This window comes from Coregonus clupeaformis, chromosome 17 (assembly GCF_020615455.1).
Source record: "Coregonus clupeaformis isolate EN_2021a chromosome 17, ASM2061545v1, whole genome shotgun sequence".
NCBI lineage: Eukaryota > Metazoa > Chordata > Actinopteri > Salmoniformes > Salmonidae > Coregonus > Coregonus clupeaformis.
Window position 1 is genome coordinate 4717806 of NC_059208.1, and position 14912 is coordinate 4732717.

The 14912-nt window shown below is 46.0% G+C and overlaps 23 non-coding genes across 23 annotated transcripts; all 23 read right to left on the reverse strand.

Moving 5' to 3' along the window:
- Nucleotides 1–275: 275 nt before the first annotated feature.
- trnay-aua lies at nucleotides 276–348 on the reverse strand. Its single transcript has one exon. It is a non-coding gene; the product is annotated as a tRNA-Phe (tRNA).
- Nucleotides 349–858: 510 nt separating this feature from the next.
- On the reverse strand, nucleotides 859–931 carry trnaf-gaa. The gene has a single exon. It is a non-coding gene; the product is annotated as a tRNA-Phe (tRNA).
- Nucleotides 932–1448: 517 nt separating this feature from the next.
- Nucleotides 1449–1521, reverse strand: trnaf-gaa. Its single transcript has one exon. It is a non-coding gene; the product is annotated as a tRNA-Phe (tRNA).
- Nucleotides 1522–2617: 1096 nt separating this feature from the next.
- On the reverse strand, nucleotides 2618–2690 carry trnaf-gaa. The gene has a single exon. It is a non-coding gene; the product is annotated as a tRNA-Phe (tRNA).
- A 517-nt stretch (nucleotides 2691–3207) lies between these two features.
- trnaf-aaa lies at nucleotides 3208–3280 on the reverse strand. The gene has a single exon. It is a non-coding gene; the product is annotated as a tRNA-Phe (tRNA).
- A 517-nt stretch (nucleotides 3281–3797) lies between these two features.
- Nucleotides 3798–3870, reverse strand: trnaf-gaa. The gene has a single exon. It is a non-coding gene; the product is annotated as a tRNA-Phe (tRNA).
- A 509-nt stretch (nucleotides 3871–4379) lies between these two features.
- Nucleotides 4380–4453, reverse strand: trnaf-gaa. Its single transcript has one exon. It is a non-coding gene; the product is annotated as a tRNA-Phe (tRNA).
- Nucleotides 4454–4964: 511 nt separating this feature from the next.
- trnaf-gaa lies at nucleotides 4965–5036 on the reverse strand. The gene has a single exon. It is a non-coding gene; the product is annotated as a tRNA-Phe (tRNA).
- Nucleotides 5037–5552: 516 nt separating this feature from the next.
- trnaf-gaa lies at nucleotides 5553–5624 on the reverse strand. Its single transcript has one exon. It is a non-coding gene; the product is annotated as a tRNA-Phe (tRNA).
- Nucleotides 5625–6719: 1095 nt separating this feature from the next.
- Nucleotides 6720–6792, reverse strand: trnay-aua. The gene has a single exon. It is a non-coding gene; the product is annotated as a tRNA-Phe (tRNA).
- Nucleotides 6793–7309: 517 nt separating this feature from the next.
- On the reverse strand, nucleotides 7310–7382 carry trnaf-gaa. Its single transcript has one exon. It is a non-coding gene; the product is annotated as a tRNA-Phe (tRNA).
- A 517-nt stretch (nucleotides 7383–7899) lies between these two features.
- trnaf-gaa lies at nucleotides 7900–7972 on the reverse strand. Its single transcript has one exon. It is a non-coding gene; the product is annotated as a tRNA-Phe (tRNA).
- A 518-nt stretch (nucleotides 7973–8490) lies between these two features.
- trnaf-gaa lies at nucleotides 8491–8563 on the reverse strand. The gene has a single exon. It is a non-coding gene; the product is annotated as a tRNA-Phe (tRNA).
- A 517-nt stretch (nucleotides 8564–9080) lies between these two features.
- trnaf-gaa lies at nucleotides 9081–9153 on the reverse strand. The gene has a single exon. It is a non-coding gene; the product is annotated as a tRNA-Phe (tRNA).
- Nucleotides 9154–9670: 517 nt separating this feature from the next.
- On the reverse strand, nucleotides 9671–9743 carry trnaf-gaa. Its single transcript has one exon. It is a non-coding gene; the product is annotated as a tRNA-Phe (tRNA).
- Nucleotides 9744–10260: 517 nt separating this feature from the next.
- On the reverse strand, nucleotides 10261–10333 carry trnaf-gaa. Its single transcript has one exon. It is a non-coding gene; the product is annotated as a tRNA-Phe (tRNA).
- Nucleotides 10334–10850: 517 nt separating this feature from the next.
- Nucleotides 10851–10923, reverse strand: trnaf-gaa. The gene has a single exon. It is a non-coding gene; the product is annotated as a tRNA-Phe (tRNA).
- A 517-nt stretch (nucleotides 10924–11440) lies between these two features.
- On the reverse strand, nucleotides 11441–11513 carry trnaf-gaa. Its single transcript has one exon. It is a non-coding gene; the product is annotated as a tRNA-Phe (tRNA).
- Nucleotides 11514–12030: 517 nt separating this feature from the next.
- Nucleotides 12031–12103, reverse strand: trnaf-gaa. The gene has a single exon. It is a non-coding gene; the product is annotated as a tRNA-Phe (tRNA).
- A 517-nt stretch (nucleotides 12104–12620) lies between these two features.
- Nucleotides 12621–12693, reverse strand: trnaf-gaa. Its single transcript has one exon. It is a non-coding gene; the product is annotated as a tRNA-Phe (tRNA).
- Nucleotides 12694–13210: 517 nt separating this feature from the next.
- trnaf-gaa lies at nucleotides 13211–13283 on the reverse strand. Its single transcript has one exon. It is a non-coding gene; the product is annotated as a tRNA-Phe (tRNA).
- Nucleotides 13284–13800: 517 nt separating this feature from the next.
- On the reverse strand, nucleotides 13801–13873 carry trnaf-gaa. Its single transcript has one exon. It is a non-coding gene; the product is annotated as a tRNA-Phe (tRNA).
- Nucleotides 13874–14391: 518 nt separating this feature from the next.
- trnaf-gaa lies at nucleotides 14392–14464 on the reverse strand. The gene has a single exon. It is a non-coding gene; the product is annotated as a tRNA-Phe (tRNA).
- Nucleotides 14465–14912: the final 448 nt, after the last annotated feature.

The window sequence follows — 14912 nt, forward strand, 5'->3', positions numbered from 1 at the left end:
TCAAGGCTGAACCCTCTTCATTGCTCCTTGTTTCTATTTTAACCAGATGGGGAATTAGCTCAAATGTTAGAGCGCTTGCTTAACATGCGAGAGGTAGTGGGATCGATGCCCGTATTCTCCAACACATGTTATTTTTCAGGATTCAAGTCAGCTCCAGTTCACACTTCCTGCAGCTAAGTCTTACGACAAGCTACTGTAATGTAATAATGACAATGTACTTTTTTTTATGCTGAAAACTAAAACCTTGCAATAAAAGCCCTGATATCAAACTCAAATGCCGAAACCCCGGACCGAACCAGGGACCTTTAGATCTTCAGTCTAACGCTCTCCCAACTGAGCTATTTCGGCAGGTCCCTGGAACTATGTATTTGGCACCCATGTGGATACACGCAAGTGGCACAAAATATTGACTGTCAGAAGGAGACGCATGGCCAGTACAGGGATCAAACCTGCGACCTCCGCGTTATTAGTGCCACGCTCTAGCCAACTAAGCTAACCAGCCGCTTGCCTACTTTCACTGTTGTTACCAGCCAGCAAGACTCTACAAGTGATGTGGCGGAAAGTAACAAGTACGCCAAGATCATAACCTGTCAAGGCTGAACCCTCTTCATTGCTCCTTGTTTCTATTTTAACCAGATGGGTAATTAGCTCAAATGGTAGAGCGCTTGCTTAGCATGCGAGAGGTAGTGGGTTCGATGCCCGTATTCTCCAACACATGTTATTTTTCAGGATTCAAGTCAGCTCCAGTTCACACTTCCTGCAGCTAAGTCTTACGACAAGCTACCGTAATGTAATAATGACAACATACTTTTTGTAATGCTGAAAACTAGCAGTGCAAGCACTGAGATCAAACTCAAATGCCGAAACCCAGGATCGAACCAGGGACCTTTAGATCTTCAGTCTAACGCTCTCCCAACTGAGCTATTTCGTCAGGTTCCTGGAACTATGTCTTTGGCACCCATGTGGATACACGCAAGTGGCACAAAATATTGACTGTCAGAAGGAGACGCATGGCCAGTACGGGGATCGAACCTTCGACCTTGGCGTTATCAGCAACACGCTCTAGCCAACTGAGCTAACCAACCGCTTGCATTCTTTCACTGTTGTTACCAGCCAGCAAGACTCTATAAGTGATGTGGCGGAAAGTAACAAGTACGCCAAGATCATAACCTGTCAAGGCTGAACCCTCTTGATTGCTCCTTGTGTCTATTTTAACCAGATGGGGAATTAGCTCAAATGGTAGAGCGCTTGCTTAGCATGCGAGAGGTAGCGGGATCGATGCCCGTATTCTCCAACACATGGTATTTTTCTGGATTCAAGTCAGCACCAGTTCAAACTTCCTGCAGCTAAGTCTTAGGACAAGCTACTGTAATGTAATAATGACAATGTACTTTTTGTAATGCCGAAAACTAAAACCTTGCAATAAAAGCCCTGATATCAAACTCAAATGCCGAAACCCAGGATCAAACCAGGGACGTTTAGATCTTCAGTCTAACGCTCTCCCAACTGAGCTATTTCGGCAGGTCCCTGGAACTATGTCTTTGGCACCCATGTGGATACACGCAAGTGGCACAAAATATTGACTGTCAGAAGGAGCCGCATGGCCAGTACGGGGATCGAACCTGCGACGTTGCCGTTATTAGCACCACGCTCTTGCCAACTGAGATAACCAGCCGCTTGCCTACTTTCACTGTTGTTACCAGCCAGCAAGACTCTACAAGTGATGTGGCGGAAAGTAACAAGTACGCCAAGATCATAACCTGTCAAGGCTGAACCCTCTTGATTGCTCCTTGTTTCTATTTTAACCAGATGGGGAATTAGCTCAAATGGGAGAGAGCTTGCTTAGCATGCGAGAGGTAGCGGGATCGATGCCCGTATTCTCCAACACATGTTATTTTTCACGATTCAAGTCAGCTCCAGTTCACACTTCCTGCAGCTAAGTCTTACGAAAAGCTACTGTAATGTAATAATGACAATGTACTTTTTTTAATGCTGAAAACTAAAACCTTGCAATAAAAGCCCTGATATCAAACTCAAATGCGGAAACCCAGGATCCTTTAGATCTTCAGTCTAACGCTCTCCCAACTGAGCTATTTCGGCAGGTCCCTGGAACTATGTCTTTGGCACCGATGTGGATACACGCAAGTGGCACAACATATTGACTGTCAGAAGGAGCCGCATGGCCAGTACGGGGATCGAACCTGCGACCTTGGCATTATTAGCGCCACACTCTAGCCAACTGAGCTAACCAGCCGCTTGCCTACTTTCACTGTTGTTACCAGCCAGCAAGACTCTACAAGTAATGTGGCGGAAAGTAACAAGTACGCCAAGATCATAACCTGTCAAGGCTGAACCCTCTTGATTGCTCCTTGTTTCTATTTTAACCAGATGGGGAATTAGCTCAAATGGTAGAGCGCTTGCTTAGCATGCGAGAGGTAGCGGGATCGATGCCCGTGTTCTCCAACACATGGTATTTTTCAGGATTCAAGTCAGCTCCAGTTCAAACTTCCTGCAGCCAAGTCTTAGGACAAGCTACTGTAATGTAATAATGACAATGTACTTTTTGTAATGCCGAAAATTAAAACCTTGCAATAAAAGCCCTGATATCAAACTCAAATGCCGAAACCCCGGATCGAACCAGGGACCTTTAGATCTTCAGTCTAACGCTCTCCCAACTGAGCTATTTCGGCAGGTCCCTGGAACTATGTCTTTGGCACCCATGTGGATACACGCAAGTGGCACAAAATATTGACTGTCAGAAGGAGACGCATGGCCAGTACGGGGATCAAACCTGCGACCTCCGCGTTATTAGTGCCACACTCTAGCCAACTAAGCTAACCAGCCGCTTGCCTACTTTCACTGTTGTTACCAGCCAGCAAGACTCTACAAGTGATGTGGCGGAAAGTAACAAGTACGCCAAGATCATAACCTGTCAAGGCTGAACCCTCTTGATTGCTCCTTGTTTCTATTTTAACCAGATGGGGAATTAGCTCAAATGGTAGAGCGCTTGCTTAGCATGCGAGAGGTAGCGGGATCGATGCCCGTATTCTCCAACACATGTTATTTTTCAGGATTCAAGTCAGCTCCAGTTCACACTTCCTGCAGCTAAGTCTTACGACAAGCTACTGTAATGTAATAATGACAACGTACTTTTTGTAATGCTGAAAACTAAAACCTTGCAATAAAAGCACTGAGATCAACCTCAAATGCCGAAACCCGGGATCGAACCAGGGACCTTTAAATCTTTAGTCTAACGCTCTCCCAACTGAGCTATTTCGGCAGGTTCTTGGAACTATGTCTTTGGCACCCATGTGGATACACGCAAGTGGCACAAAATATTGACTGTCTGAAGGAGCCGCATGGCCAGTACGGGGAACAAACCTGCGACCTCTGCGTTATTAGTGCCACGCACTAGCCAACTAAGCTAACCAGCCGCTTGCCTACTTTCACTGTTGTTACCAGCCAGCAAGACTCTACAAGTGATGTGGCGGAAAGTAACAAGTACGCCAAGATCATAACCTGTCAAGGCTGAACCCTCTTGATTGCTCCTTGTTTCTATTTGAACCAGATGGGGAATTAGCTCAAATGGTAGAGCGCTTGCTTAGCATGCGAGAGGTAGCGGGATCGATGCCCGTATTCTCCAACACATGTTATTTTTCAGGATTCAAGTCAGCTCCAGTTCACACTTCCTGCAGCTAAGTCTTACGACAAGCTACTGTAATGTAATAATGACAACGTACTTTTTTTAATGCTGAAAACTAAAACCTTGCAATAAAAGCCCTGATATCAAACTCAAATGCCGAAACCCCGGATCGAACCAGGGACCTTTAGATCTTCAGTCTAACGCTCTCCCAACTGAGCTATTTCGGCAGGTCCCTTGAACTATGTCTTTGGCACCCATGTGGATACACGCAAGTGGCACAAAATATTGACTGTCAGAAGGAGACGCATGGCCAGTACGGGGATCAAACCTGCGACCTCCGCGTTATTAGTGCCACACTCTAGCCAACTAAGCTAACCAGCCGCTTGCCTACTTTCACTGTTGTTACCAGCCAGCAAGACTCTACAATTGATGTTGCGGAAAGTAACAAGTACGCCAAGATCATAACCTGTCAAGGCTGAACCCTCTTGATTGCTCCTTGTTTCTATTTTAACCAGATGGGGAATTAGCTCAAATGGTAGAGCGCTTGCTTAGCATGCGAGAGGTAGCGGGATCGATGCCCGTATTCTCCAACACATGTTATTTTTCAGGATTCAAGTCAGCTCCAGTTCACACTTCCTGCAGCTAAGTCTTACGACAAGCTACTGTAATGTAATAATGACAACGTACTTTTTTTAATGCTGAAAACTAAAACCTTGCAATAAAAGCCCTGATATCAAACGCTAAACCCGGGATCGAACCAGGGACCTTTAGATCTTCAGTCTAACGCTCTCCCAACTGAGCTATTTCGGCAGGTCCCTGGAACTATGTCTTTGGCACCCATGTGGATACACGCAAGTGGCACAAAATATTGACTGTCAGAAGGAGACGCATGGCCAGTACGGGGATCAAACCTGCGACCTCCGCGTTATTAGTGCCACGCTCTAGCCAACTAAGCTAACCAGCCGCTTGCCTACTTTCACTGTTGTTACCAGCCAGCAAGACTCTACAAGTGATGTGGCGGAAAGTAACAAGTACGCCAAGATCATAACCTGTCAAGGCTGAACCCTCTTCATTGCTCCTTGTTTCTATTTTAACCAGATGGGGAATTAGCTCAAATGGTAGAGCGCTTGCTTAGCATGCGAGAGGTAGCGGGATCGATGCCCGTATTCTCCAACACATGTTATTTTTCAGGATTCAAGTCAGCTCCAGTTCACACTTCCTGCAGCTAAGTCTTACGACGAGCTACTGTAATGTAATAATGACAACGTACTTTTTTTAATGCTGAAAACTAAAACCTTGCAATAAAAGCCCTGATATCAAACGCTAAACCCCGGATCGAACCAGGGACCTTTAGATCTTCAGTCTAACGCTCTCCCAACTGAGCTATTTCGGCAGGTCCCTGGAACTATGTCTTTGGCACCCATGTGGATACACGCAAGTGGCACAAAATATTGACTGTCAGAAGGAGCACATGGCCAGTACGGGGATCAAACCTGCGACCTCCGCGTTATTAGTGCCACACTCTAGCCAACTGAGCTAACCAGCCGCTTGCCTACTTTCACTGTTGTTACCAGCCAGCAAGACTCTACAAGTGATGTGGCGGAAAGTAACAAGTACGCCAAGATCATAACCTGTCAAGGCTGAACCCTCTTGATTGCTCCTTGTTTCTATTTTAACCAGATGGGGAATTAGCTCAAATGGTAGAGCGCTTGCTTAGCATGCGAGAGGTAGCGGGATCAATGCCCGTATTCTCCAACACATGTTATTTTTCAGGATTCAAGTCAGCTCCAGTTCACACTTCCTGCAGCTAAGTCTTACGACAAGCTACTGTAATGTAATAATGACAACGTACTTTTTTTAATGCTGAAAACTAAAACCTTGCAATAAAAGCGCTGATATCAACCTCAAATACCGAAACCCGGATCGAACCAGGGACCTTTAGATCTTCAGTCTAACGCTCTCCCAACTGAGCTATTTCGGCAGGTCCCTGGAACTATGTCTTTGGCACCCATGTGGATACACGCAAGTGGCACAAAATATTGACTGTCAGAAGGAGACGCATGGCCAGTACGGGGATCAAACCTGCGACCTCGGCGTTATTAGTGCCACGCTCTAGCCAACTGAGCTAACCAGCCGCTTGCCTACTTTCACTGTTGTTACCAGCCAGCAAGACTCTACAAGTGATGTGGCGGAAAGTAACAAGTACGCCAAGATCATAACCTGTCAAGGCTGAACCCTCTTGATTGCTCCTTGTTTCTATTTTAACCAGATGGGGAATTAGCTCAAATGGTAGAGCGCTTGCTTAGCATGCGAGAGGTAGCGGGATCGATGCCTGTATTCTCCAACACATGTTATTTTTCAGGATTCAAGTCAGCTCCAGTTCACACTTCCTGCAGCTAAGTCTTACGACAAGCTACTGTAATGTAATAATGACAACGTAATTTTTTTAATGCTGAAAACTAAAACCTTGCAATAAAAGCCCTGATATCAAACTCAAATGCCGAAACCCGGGATCTTTAGATCTTCAGTCTAACGCTCTCCCAACTGAGCTATTTCGGCAGGTCCCTGGAACTATGTCTTTGGCACCAATGTGGATACACGCAAGTGGCACAAAATTTTAACTGTCAGAAGGAACCGCATGGCCAGTACGGGGATCGAACCTGCAACCTTGGCGTTATTAGCAACATGCTCTAGCCAACTGAGCTAACCAGCCACTTGCCTACTTTCACTGTTGTTACCAGCCACCAAGACTCTACAAGTGATGTGGCGGAAAGTAACAAGTACGCCAAGATCATAACCTGTCAAGGCTGAACCCTCTTCATTGCTCTTTGTTTCTTGTTTAACCAGATGGGGAATTAGCTCAAATGTTAGAGCGCTTGCTTAGCATGCGAGAGGTAGCGGGATCGATGCCCGTATTCTCCAACACATGTTATTTTTCAGGATTCAAGTCAGCTCCAGTTCACACTTCCTGCAGCTAAGTCTTACGACAAGCTACTGTAATGTAATAATGACAACGTAATTTTTGTACTGCTGAAAACTAAAACCATGCAATAAAAGCACTGAGATCAACCTCAAATGCCGTAACCCGGGATTGAACCAGGGACCTTTAGATCTTCAGTCTAACGCTCTCCCAACTGAGCTATTTCGGCAGGTCCCTGGAACTATGTCTTTGGCACCCATGTGGATACACGCAAGTGGCACAAAATATTGACTGTCAGAAGGAGACGCATGGCCAGTTCGGGGATCAAACCTGCGACCTCTGCGTTATTAGTGCCACGCTCTAGCCAACTAAGCTAACCAGCCGCTTGCCTACTTTCACTGTTGTTACCAGCCAGCAAGACTCTACAAGTGATGTGGCGGAAAGTAACAAGTACGCCAAGATCATAACCTGTCAAGGCTGAACCCTCTTGATTGCTCCTTGTTTCTATTTTAACCAGATGGGGAATTAGCTCAAATGGTAGAGCGCTTGCTTAGCATGCGAGAGGTAGCGGGATCGATGCCCGTATTCTCCAACACATGTTATTTTTCAGGATTCAAGTCAGCTCCAGTTCACACTTCCTGCAGCTAAGTCTTACGACAAGCTACTGTAATGTAATAATGACAACGTACTTTTTGTAATGCTGAAAACTAAAACCTTGCAATAAAAGCACTGATATCAAACTCAAATGCCGAAACCCGGGATCGAACCAGGCACCTTTAAATCTTCAGTCTAACGCTCTCCCAACTGAGCTATTTCGGCAGGTCCCTGGAACTATGTCTTTGGCACCCATGTGGATACACGCAAGTGGCACAAAATTTTGACTGTCAGAATGAGCAGCATGGCCAGTACGGGGATCGAACCTGCGACATTGGCATTATTAGCACCACACTCTAGCCAACTGAGCTAACCAGCCGCTTGCCTACTTTCACTGTTGTTACCAGCCAGCAAGACTCTACAAGTGATGTGGCGGAAAGTAACAAGTACGCCAAGATCATAACCTGTCAAGGCTGAACCCTCTTCATTGCTCTTTGTTTCTATTTTAACCAGATGGGGAATTAGCTCAAATGTTAGAGCGCTTGCTTAGCATGCGAGAGGTAGCGGGATCGATGCCCGTATTCTCCAACACATGTTATTTTTCAGGATTCAAGTCAGCTCCAGTTCACACTTCCTGCAGCTAAGTCTTACGACAAGCTACTGTAATGTAATAATGACAACGTAATTTTTTTAATGCTGAAAACTAAAACCTTGCAATAAAAGCACTGAGATCAACCTCAAATGCCGAAACCCGGGATCGAACCAGGGACCTTTAGATCTTCAGTCTAACGCTCTCCCAACTGAGCTATTTCGGCAGGTTCTTGGAACTATGTCTTTGGCACCAATGTGGATACACGCAAGTGGCACAAAATATTGACTGTCAGAAGGAGCCGCATGGCCAGTACGGGCATCTAACCTGCGACATTGGCATTATTAGCGCCACACTCTAGCCAACTGAGCTAACCAGCCGCTTGCCTACTTTCACTGTTGTTACCAGCCAGCAAGACTCTACAAGTGATGTGGCGGAAAGTAACAAGTACGCCAAGATCATAACCTGTCAAGGCTGAACCCTCTTGATTGCTCCTTGTTTCTATTTGAACCAGATGGGGAATTAGCTCAAATGGTAGAGCGCTTGCTTAGCATGCGAGAGGTAGCGGGATCGATGCCCGTATTCTCCAACACATGTTATTTTTCAGGATTCAAGTCAGCTCCAGTTCACACTTCCTGCAGCTAAGTCTTACGACAAGCTACTGTAATGTAATAATGACAACGTAATTTTTTGTAATGCTGAAAACTAAAACCTTGCAATAAAAGCACTGAGATCAACCTCAAATGCCGAAACCCGGGATCGAACCAGGGACCTTTAGATCTTCAGTCTAACGCTCTCCCAACTGAGCTATTTCGGCAGGTCCCTGGAACTATGTCTTTGGCACCCATGTGGATACACGCAAGTGGCACAAAATATTGACTGTCAGAAGGAACCGCATGGCCAGTACGGGGATCAAACCTGCGACCTCCGCGTTATTAGTGCCACGCTCTAGCCAACTAAGCTAACCAGCCGCTTGCCTACTTTCACTGTTGTTACCAGCCAGCAAGACTCTACAAGTGATGTGGCGGAAAGTAACAAGTACGCCAAGATCATAACCTGTCAAGGCTGAACCCTCTTGATTGCTCCTTGTTTCTATTTTAACCAGATGGGGAATTAGCTCAAATGGTAGAGCGCTTGCTTAGCATGCGAGAGGTAGCGGGATCGATGCCCGTATTCTCCAACACATGTTATTTTTCAGGATTCAAGTCAGCTCCAGTTCACACTTCCTGCAGCTAAGTCTTACGACAAGCTACTGTAATGTAATAATGACAACGTACTTTTTGTAATGCTGAAAACTAAAACCTTGCAATAAAAGCACTGAGATCAACCTCAAATGCCGAAAACCGGGATCGAACCAGGGACCTTTAGATCTTCAGTCTAACGCTCTCCCAACTGAGCTATTTCGGCAGGTCCCTGGAACTATGTCTTTGGCACCCATGTGGATACACGCAAGTGGCACAAAATATTGATTGTCAGAAGGAGCCGCATGGCCAGTACGGGGATCAAACCTGCGACCTTGGCATTATTAGCGCCACGCTCTAGCCAACTGAGCTAACCAGCCGCTTGCCTACTTTCACTGTTGTTACCAGCCAGCAAGACTCTACAAGTGATGTGGCGGAAAGTAACAAGTACGCCAAGATCATAACCTGTCAAGGCTGAACCCTCTTGATTGCTCCTTGTTTCTATTTGAACCAGATGGGGAATTAGCTCAAATGGTAGAGCGCTTGCTTAGCATGCGAGAGGTAGCGGGATCGATGCCTGTATTCTCCAACACATGTTATTTTTCAGGATTCAAGTCAGCTCCAGTTCACACTTCCTGCAGCTAAGTCTTACGACAAGCTACTGTAATGTAATAATGACAACGTAATTTTTTTAATGCTGAAAACTAAAACCTTGCAATAAAAGCACTGAGATCAACCTCAAATGCCGAAAACCGGGATCGAACCAGGGACCTTTAGATCTTCAGTCTAACGCTCTCCCAACTGAGCTATTTCGGCAGGTCCCTGGAACTATGTCTTTGGCACCCATGTGGATACACGCAAGTGGCACAAAATATTGATTGTCAGAAGGAGACGCATGGCCAGTACGGGGATCAAACCTGCGACCTCCGCGTTATTAGCGCCACACTCTAGCCAACTAAGCTCACCAGCCGCTTGCCTACTTTCACTGTTGTTACCAGCCAGCAAGACTCTACAAGTGATGTGGCGGAAAGTAACAAGTACGCCAAGATCATAACCTGTCAAGGCTGAACCCTCTTGATTGCTCCTTGTTTCTATTTTAACCAGATGGGGAATTAGCTCAAATGGTAGAGCGCTTGCTTAGCATGCGAGAGGTAGCGGGATCGATGCCCGTATTCTCCAACACATGTTATTTTTCAGGATTCAAGTCAGCTCTAGTTCACACTTCCTGCAGCTAAGTCTTACGACAAGCTACTGTAATGTAATAATGACAACGTACTTTTTGTAATGCTGAAAACTAAAACCTTGCAATAAAAGCACTGCGATCAACCTCAACTGCCGAAAACCGGGATCGAACCAGGGACCTTTAGATCTTCAGTCTAACGCTCTCCCAACTGAGCTATTTCGGCAGGTCCCTGGAACTATGTCTTTGGCACCCATGTGGATACACGCAAGTGGCACAAAATATTGACTGTCAGAAGGAGCCGCATGGCCAGTACGGGGATCAAACCTGCGACATTGGCATTATTAGCGCCACACTCTAGCCAACTGAGCTAACCAGCCGCTTGCCTACTTTCACTGTTGTTACCAGCCACCAAGACTCTACAAGTGATGTGGCGGAAAGTAACAAGTACGCCAAGATCATAACCTGTCAAGGCTGAACCCTCTTCATTGCTCCTTGTTTCTATTTTAACCAGATGGGGAATTAGCTCAAATGGTAGAGCGCTTGCTTAGCATGCGAGAGGTAGCGGGATCGATGCCCGTATTCTCCAACACATGTTATTTTTCAGGATTCAAGTCAGCTCCAGTTCACACTTCCTGCAGCTAAGTCTTACGACAAGCTACTGTAATGTAATAATGACAACGTACTTTTTTTAATGCTGAAAACTAAAACCTTGCAATAAAAGCACTGAGATCAACCTCAAATGCCGAAACCCGGGATCGAACCAGGGACCTTTAGATCTTCAGTCTAACGCTCTCCCAACTGAGCTATTTCGGCAGGTCCCTGGAACTATGTCTTTGGCACCCATGTGGATACACGCAAGTGGCACAAAATATTGACTGTCAGAAGGAGCCGCATGGCCAGTACGGGGATCTAACCTGCGACCTTGGCATTATTAGCGCACACTCTAGCCAACTGAGCTAACCAGCCGCTTGCCTACTTTCACTGTTGTTACCAGCCAGCAAGACTCTACAAGTGATGTGGCGGAAAGTAACAAGTACGCCAAGATCATAACCTGTCAAGGCTGAACCCTCTTGATTGCTCCTTGTTTCTATTTTAACCAGATGGGGAATTAGCTCAAATGGTAGAGCGCTTGCTTAGCATGCGAGAGGTAGCGGGATCGATGCCCGTATTCTCCAACACATGTTATTTTTCAGGATTCAAGTCAGCTCCAGTTCACACTTCCTGCAGCTAAGTCTTACGACAAGCTACTGTAATGTAATAATGACAACGTAATTTTTTGTAATGCTGAAAACTAAAACCTTGCAATAAAAGCACTGAGATCAACCTCAAATGCCGAAACCCGGGATCGAACCAGGGACCTTTAGATCTTCAGTCTAACGCTCTCCCAACTGAGCTATTTCGGCAGGTCCCTGGAACTATGTCTTTGGCACCCATGTGGATACACGCAAGTGGCACAAAATATTGACTGTCAGAAGGAGACGCATGGCCAGTACGGGGATCAAACCTGCGACCTCCGCGTTATTAGTGCCACGCTCTAGCCAACTAAGCTAACCAGCCGCTTGCCTACTTTCACTGTTGTTACCAGCCAGCAAGACTCTACAAGTGATGTGGCGGAAAGTAACAAGTACGCCAAGATCATAACCTGTCAAGGCTGAACCCTCTTGATTGCTCCTTGTTTCTATTTTAACCAGATGGGGAATTAGCTCAAATGGTAGAGCGCTTGCTTAGCATGCGAGAGGTAGCGGGATCGATGCCTGTATTCTCCAACACATGTTATTTTTCAGGATTCAAGTCAGCTCCAGTTCACACTTCCTGCAGCTAAGTCTTACGACAAGCTACTGTAATGTAATAATGACAACGTACTTTTTGTAATGCTGAAAACTAAAACCTTGCAATAAAAGCACTGCGATCAACCTCAACTGCCGAAAACCGGGATCGAACCAGGGACCTTTAAATCTTTAGTCTAACGCTCTCCCAACTGAGCTATTTCGGCAGGTTCTTGGAACTATGTCTTTGGCACCAATGTGGATACACGCAAGTGGCACAAAATATTGACTGTCAGAAGGAGCCGCATGGCCAGTACGGGGATCGAACCTGCGACATTGGCATTATTAGCGCCACACTCTAGCCAACTGAGCAAACCAGCCGCTTGCCTACTTTCACTGTTGTTACCAGCCAGCAAGACTCTACAAGTGATGTGGCGGAAAGTAACAAGTACGCCAAGATCATAACCTGTCAAGGCTGAATCCTCTTCATTGCTCCTTGTTTTTATTTTAACCAGATGGGGAATTAGCTCAAATGTTAGAGCGCTTGCTTAGCATGCGAGAGGTAGCGGGATTGATGCCCGTATTCTCCAACAAGTGTTATTTTTCAGGATTCAAGTCAGCTCCAGTTCACACTTCCTGCAGCTAAGTCTTACGACAAGCTACTGTAATGTAATAATGACAACGTACTTTTTGTAATGCTGAAAACTAAAACCTTGCAATAAAAGCACTGAGATCAACCTCAAATGCCGAAAACCGGGATCGAACCAGGGACCTTTAGATCTTCAGTCTAACGCTCTCCCAACTGAGCTATTTCGGCAGGTCCCTGGAACTATGTCTTTGGCACCCATGTGGATACACGCAAGTGGCACAAAATATTGATTGTCAGAAGGAGACGCATGGCCAGTACGGGCATCTAACCTGCGACATTGGCATTATTAGCGCCACACTCTAGCCAACTGAGCTAACCAGCCGCTTGCCTACTTTCACTGTTGTTACCAGCCAGCAAGACTCTACAAGTGATGTGGCGGAAAGTAACAAGTACGCCAAGATCATAACCTGTCAAGGCTGAACCCTCTTGATTGCTCCTTGTTTCTATTTGAACCAGATGGGGAATTAGCTCAAATGGTAGAGCGCTTGCTTAGCATGCGAGAGGTAGCGGGATCGATGCCCGTATTCTCCAACACATGTTATTTTTCAGGATTCAAGTCAGCTCCAGTTCACACTTCCTGCAGCTAAGTCTTACGACAAGCTACTGTAATGTAATAATGACAACGTACTTTTTGTAATGCTGAAAACTAAAACCTTGCAATAAAAGCACTGAGATCAACCTCAAATGCCGAAACCCGGGATCGAACCAGGGACCTTTAAATCTTCAGTCTAACGCTCTCCCAACTGAGCTATTTCGGCAGGTCCCTGGAACTATGTCTTTGGCACCCATGTGGATACACGCAAGTGGCACAAAATATTGACTGTCAGAAGGAGCTGCATGGCCAGTACGGGGATCGAACCTGCGACCTTGGCATTATTAGCGCCACACTCTAGCCAACTGAGCTAACCAGCCACTTGCCTACTTTCACTGTTGCTACCAGCCAGCAAGACTCTGCAAGTCATGTGGCGAAAAGTAACAAGTACGCCAAGATCATAACCTGTCAAGGACGAACCCTCTTGATTGCACCTTGTGTCTAGTTTAACCTAATGGGGAATTAGCTCAAATGGTAGAGCGCTTGCTTAGCATGCGAGAGATAGCGGGATCGATGCCCGTACTCTCCAACACATGTTATTTTTCAGGATTCAAGTCAGCTCCAGTTCACACTTCCTGCAGCTAAGTCTTACGACAAGCTACTGTAATGTAATAATGACAACGTACTTTTTTTAATGCTGAAAACTAAAACATTGCAATAAAAGCCCTGATATCAAACTCAAATGCCGAAACCCAGGATCAAACCAGGGACCTTTAGATCTTCAGTCTAACGCTCTCCCAACTGAGCTATTTCGGCAGGTCCCTGGAACTATGTCTTTGGCACCCATGTGGATACACGCAAGTGGCACAAAATATTGACTGTCAGAAGGAGCCGCATGGCCAGTACGGGGATCGAACCTGCGACCTTGGCATTATTAGCGCCACACTCTAGCCAACTGAGCTAACCAGCCGCTTGCCTACTTTCACTGTTGTTACCAGCCAGCAAGACTCTACAAGTGATGTGGCGGAAAGTAACAAGTACGCCAAGATCATAACCTGTCAAGGCTGAACCCTCTTGATTGCTCCTTGTTTCTATTTTAACCAGATGGGGAATTAGCTCAAATGGTAGAGCGCTTGCTTAGCATGCGAGAGGTAGCGGGATCGATGCCCGTATTCTCCAACACATGTTATTTTTCAGGATTCAAGTCAGCTCCAGTTCACACTTCCTGCAGCTAAGTCTTACGACAAGCTACTGTAATGTAATAATGACAACGTAATTTTTTGTAATGCTGAAAACTAAAACCTTGCAATAAAAGCACTGAGATCAAACTCAAATGCCGAAACCCGGGATCGAACCAGGGACCTTTAGATCTTCAGTCTAACGCTCTCCCAACTGAGCTATTTCGGCAGGTCCCTGGAACTATGTCTTTGGCACCCATGTGGATACACGCAAGTGGCACAAAATATTGACTGTCAGAAGGAGACGCATGGCCAGTACGGGGATCAAACCTGCGACCTCTGCGTTATTAGTGCCACGCTCTAGCCAACTAAGCTAACCAGCCGCTTGCCTACTTTCACTGTTGTTACCAGCCAGCAAGACTCTACAAGTGATGTGGCGGAAAGTAACAAGTACGCCAAGATCATAACCTGTCAAGGCTGAACCCTCTTCATTGCTCCTTGTTTCTATTTTAACCAGATGGGGAATTAGCTCAAATGGTAGAGCGCTTGCTTAGCATGCGAGAGGTAGCGGGATCGATGCCCGTATTCTCCAACACATGTTATTTTTCAGGATTCAAGTCAGCTCCAGTTCACACTTCCTGCAGCTAAGTCTTAAGACAAGATACTGTAATGTAATA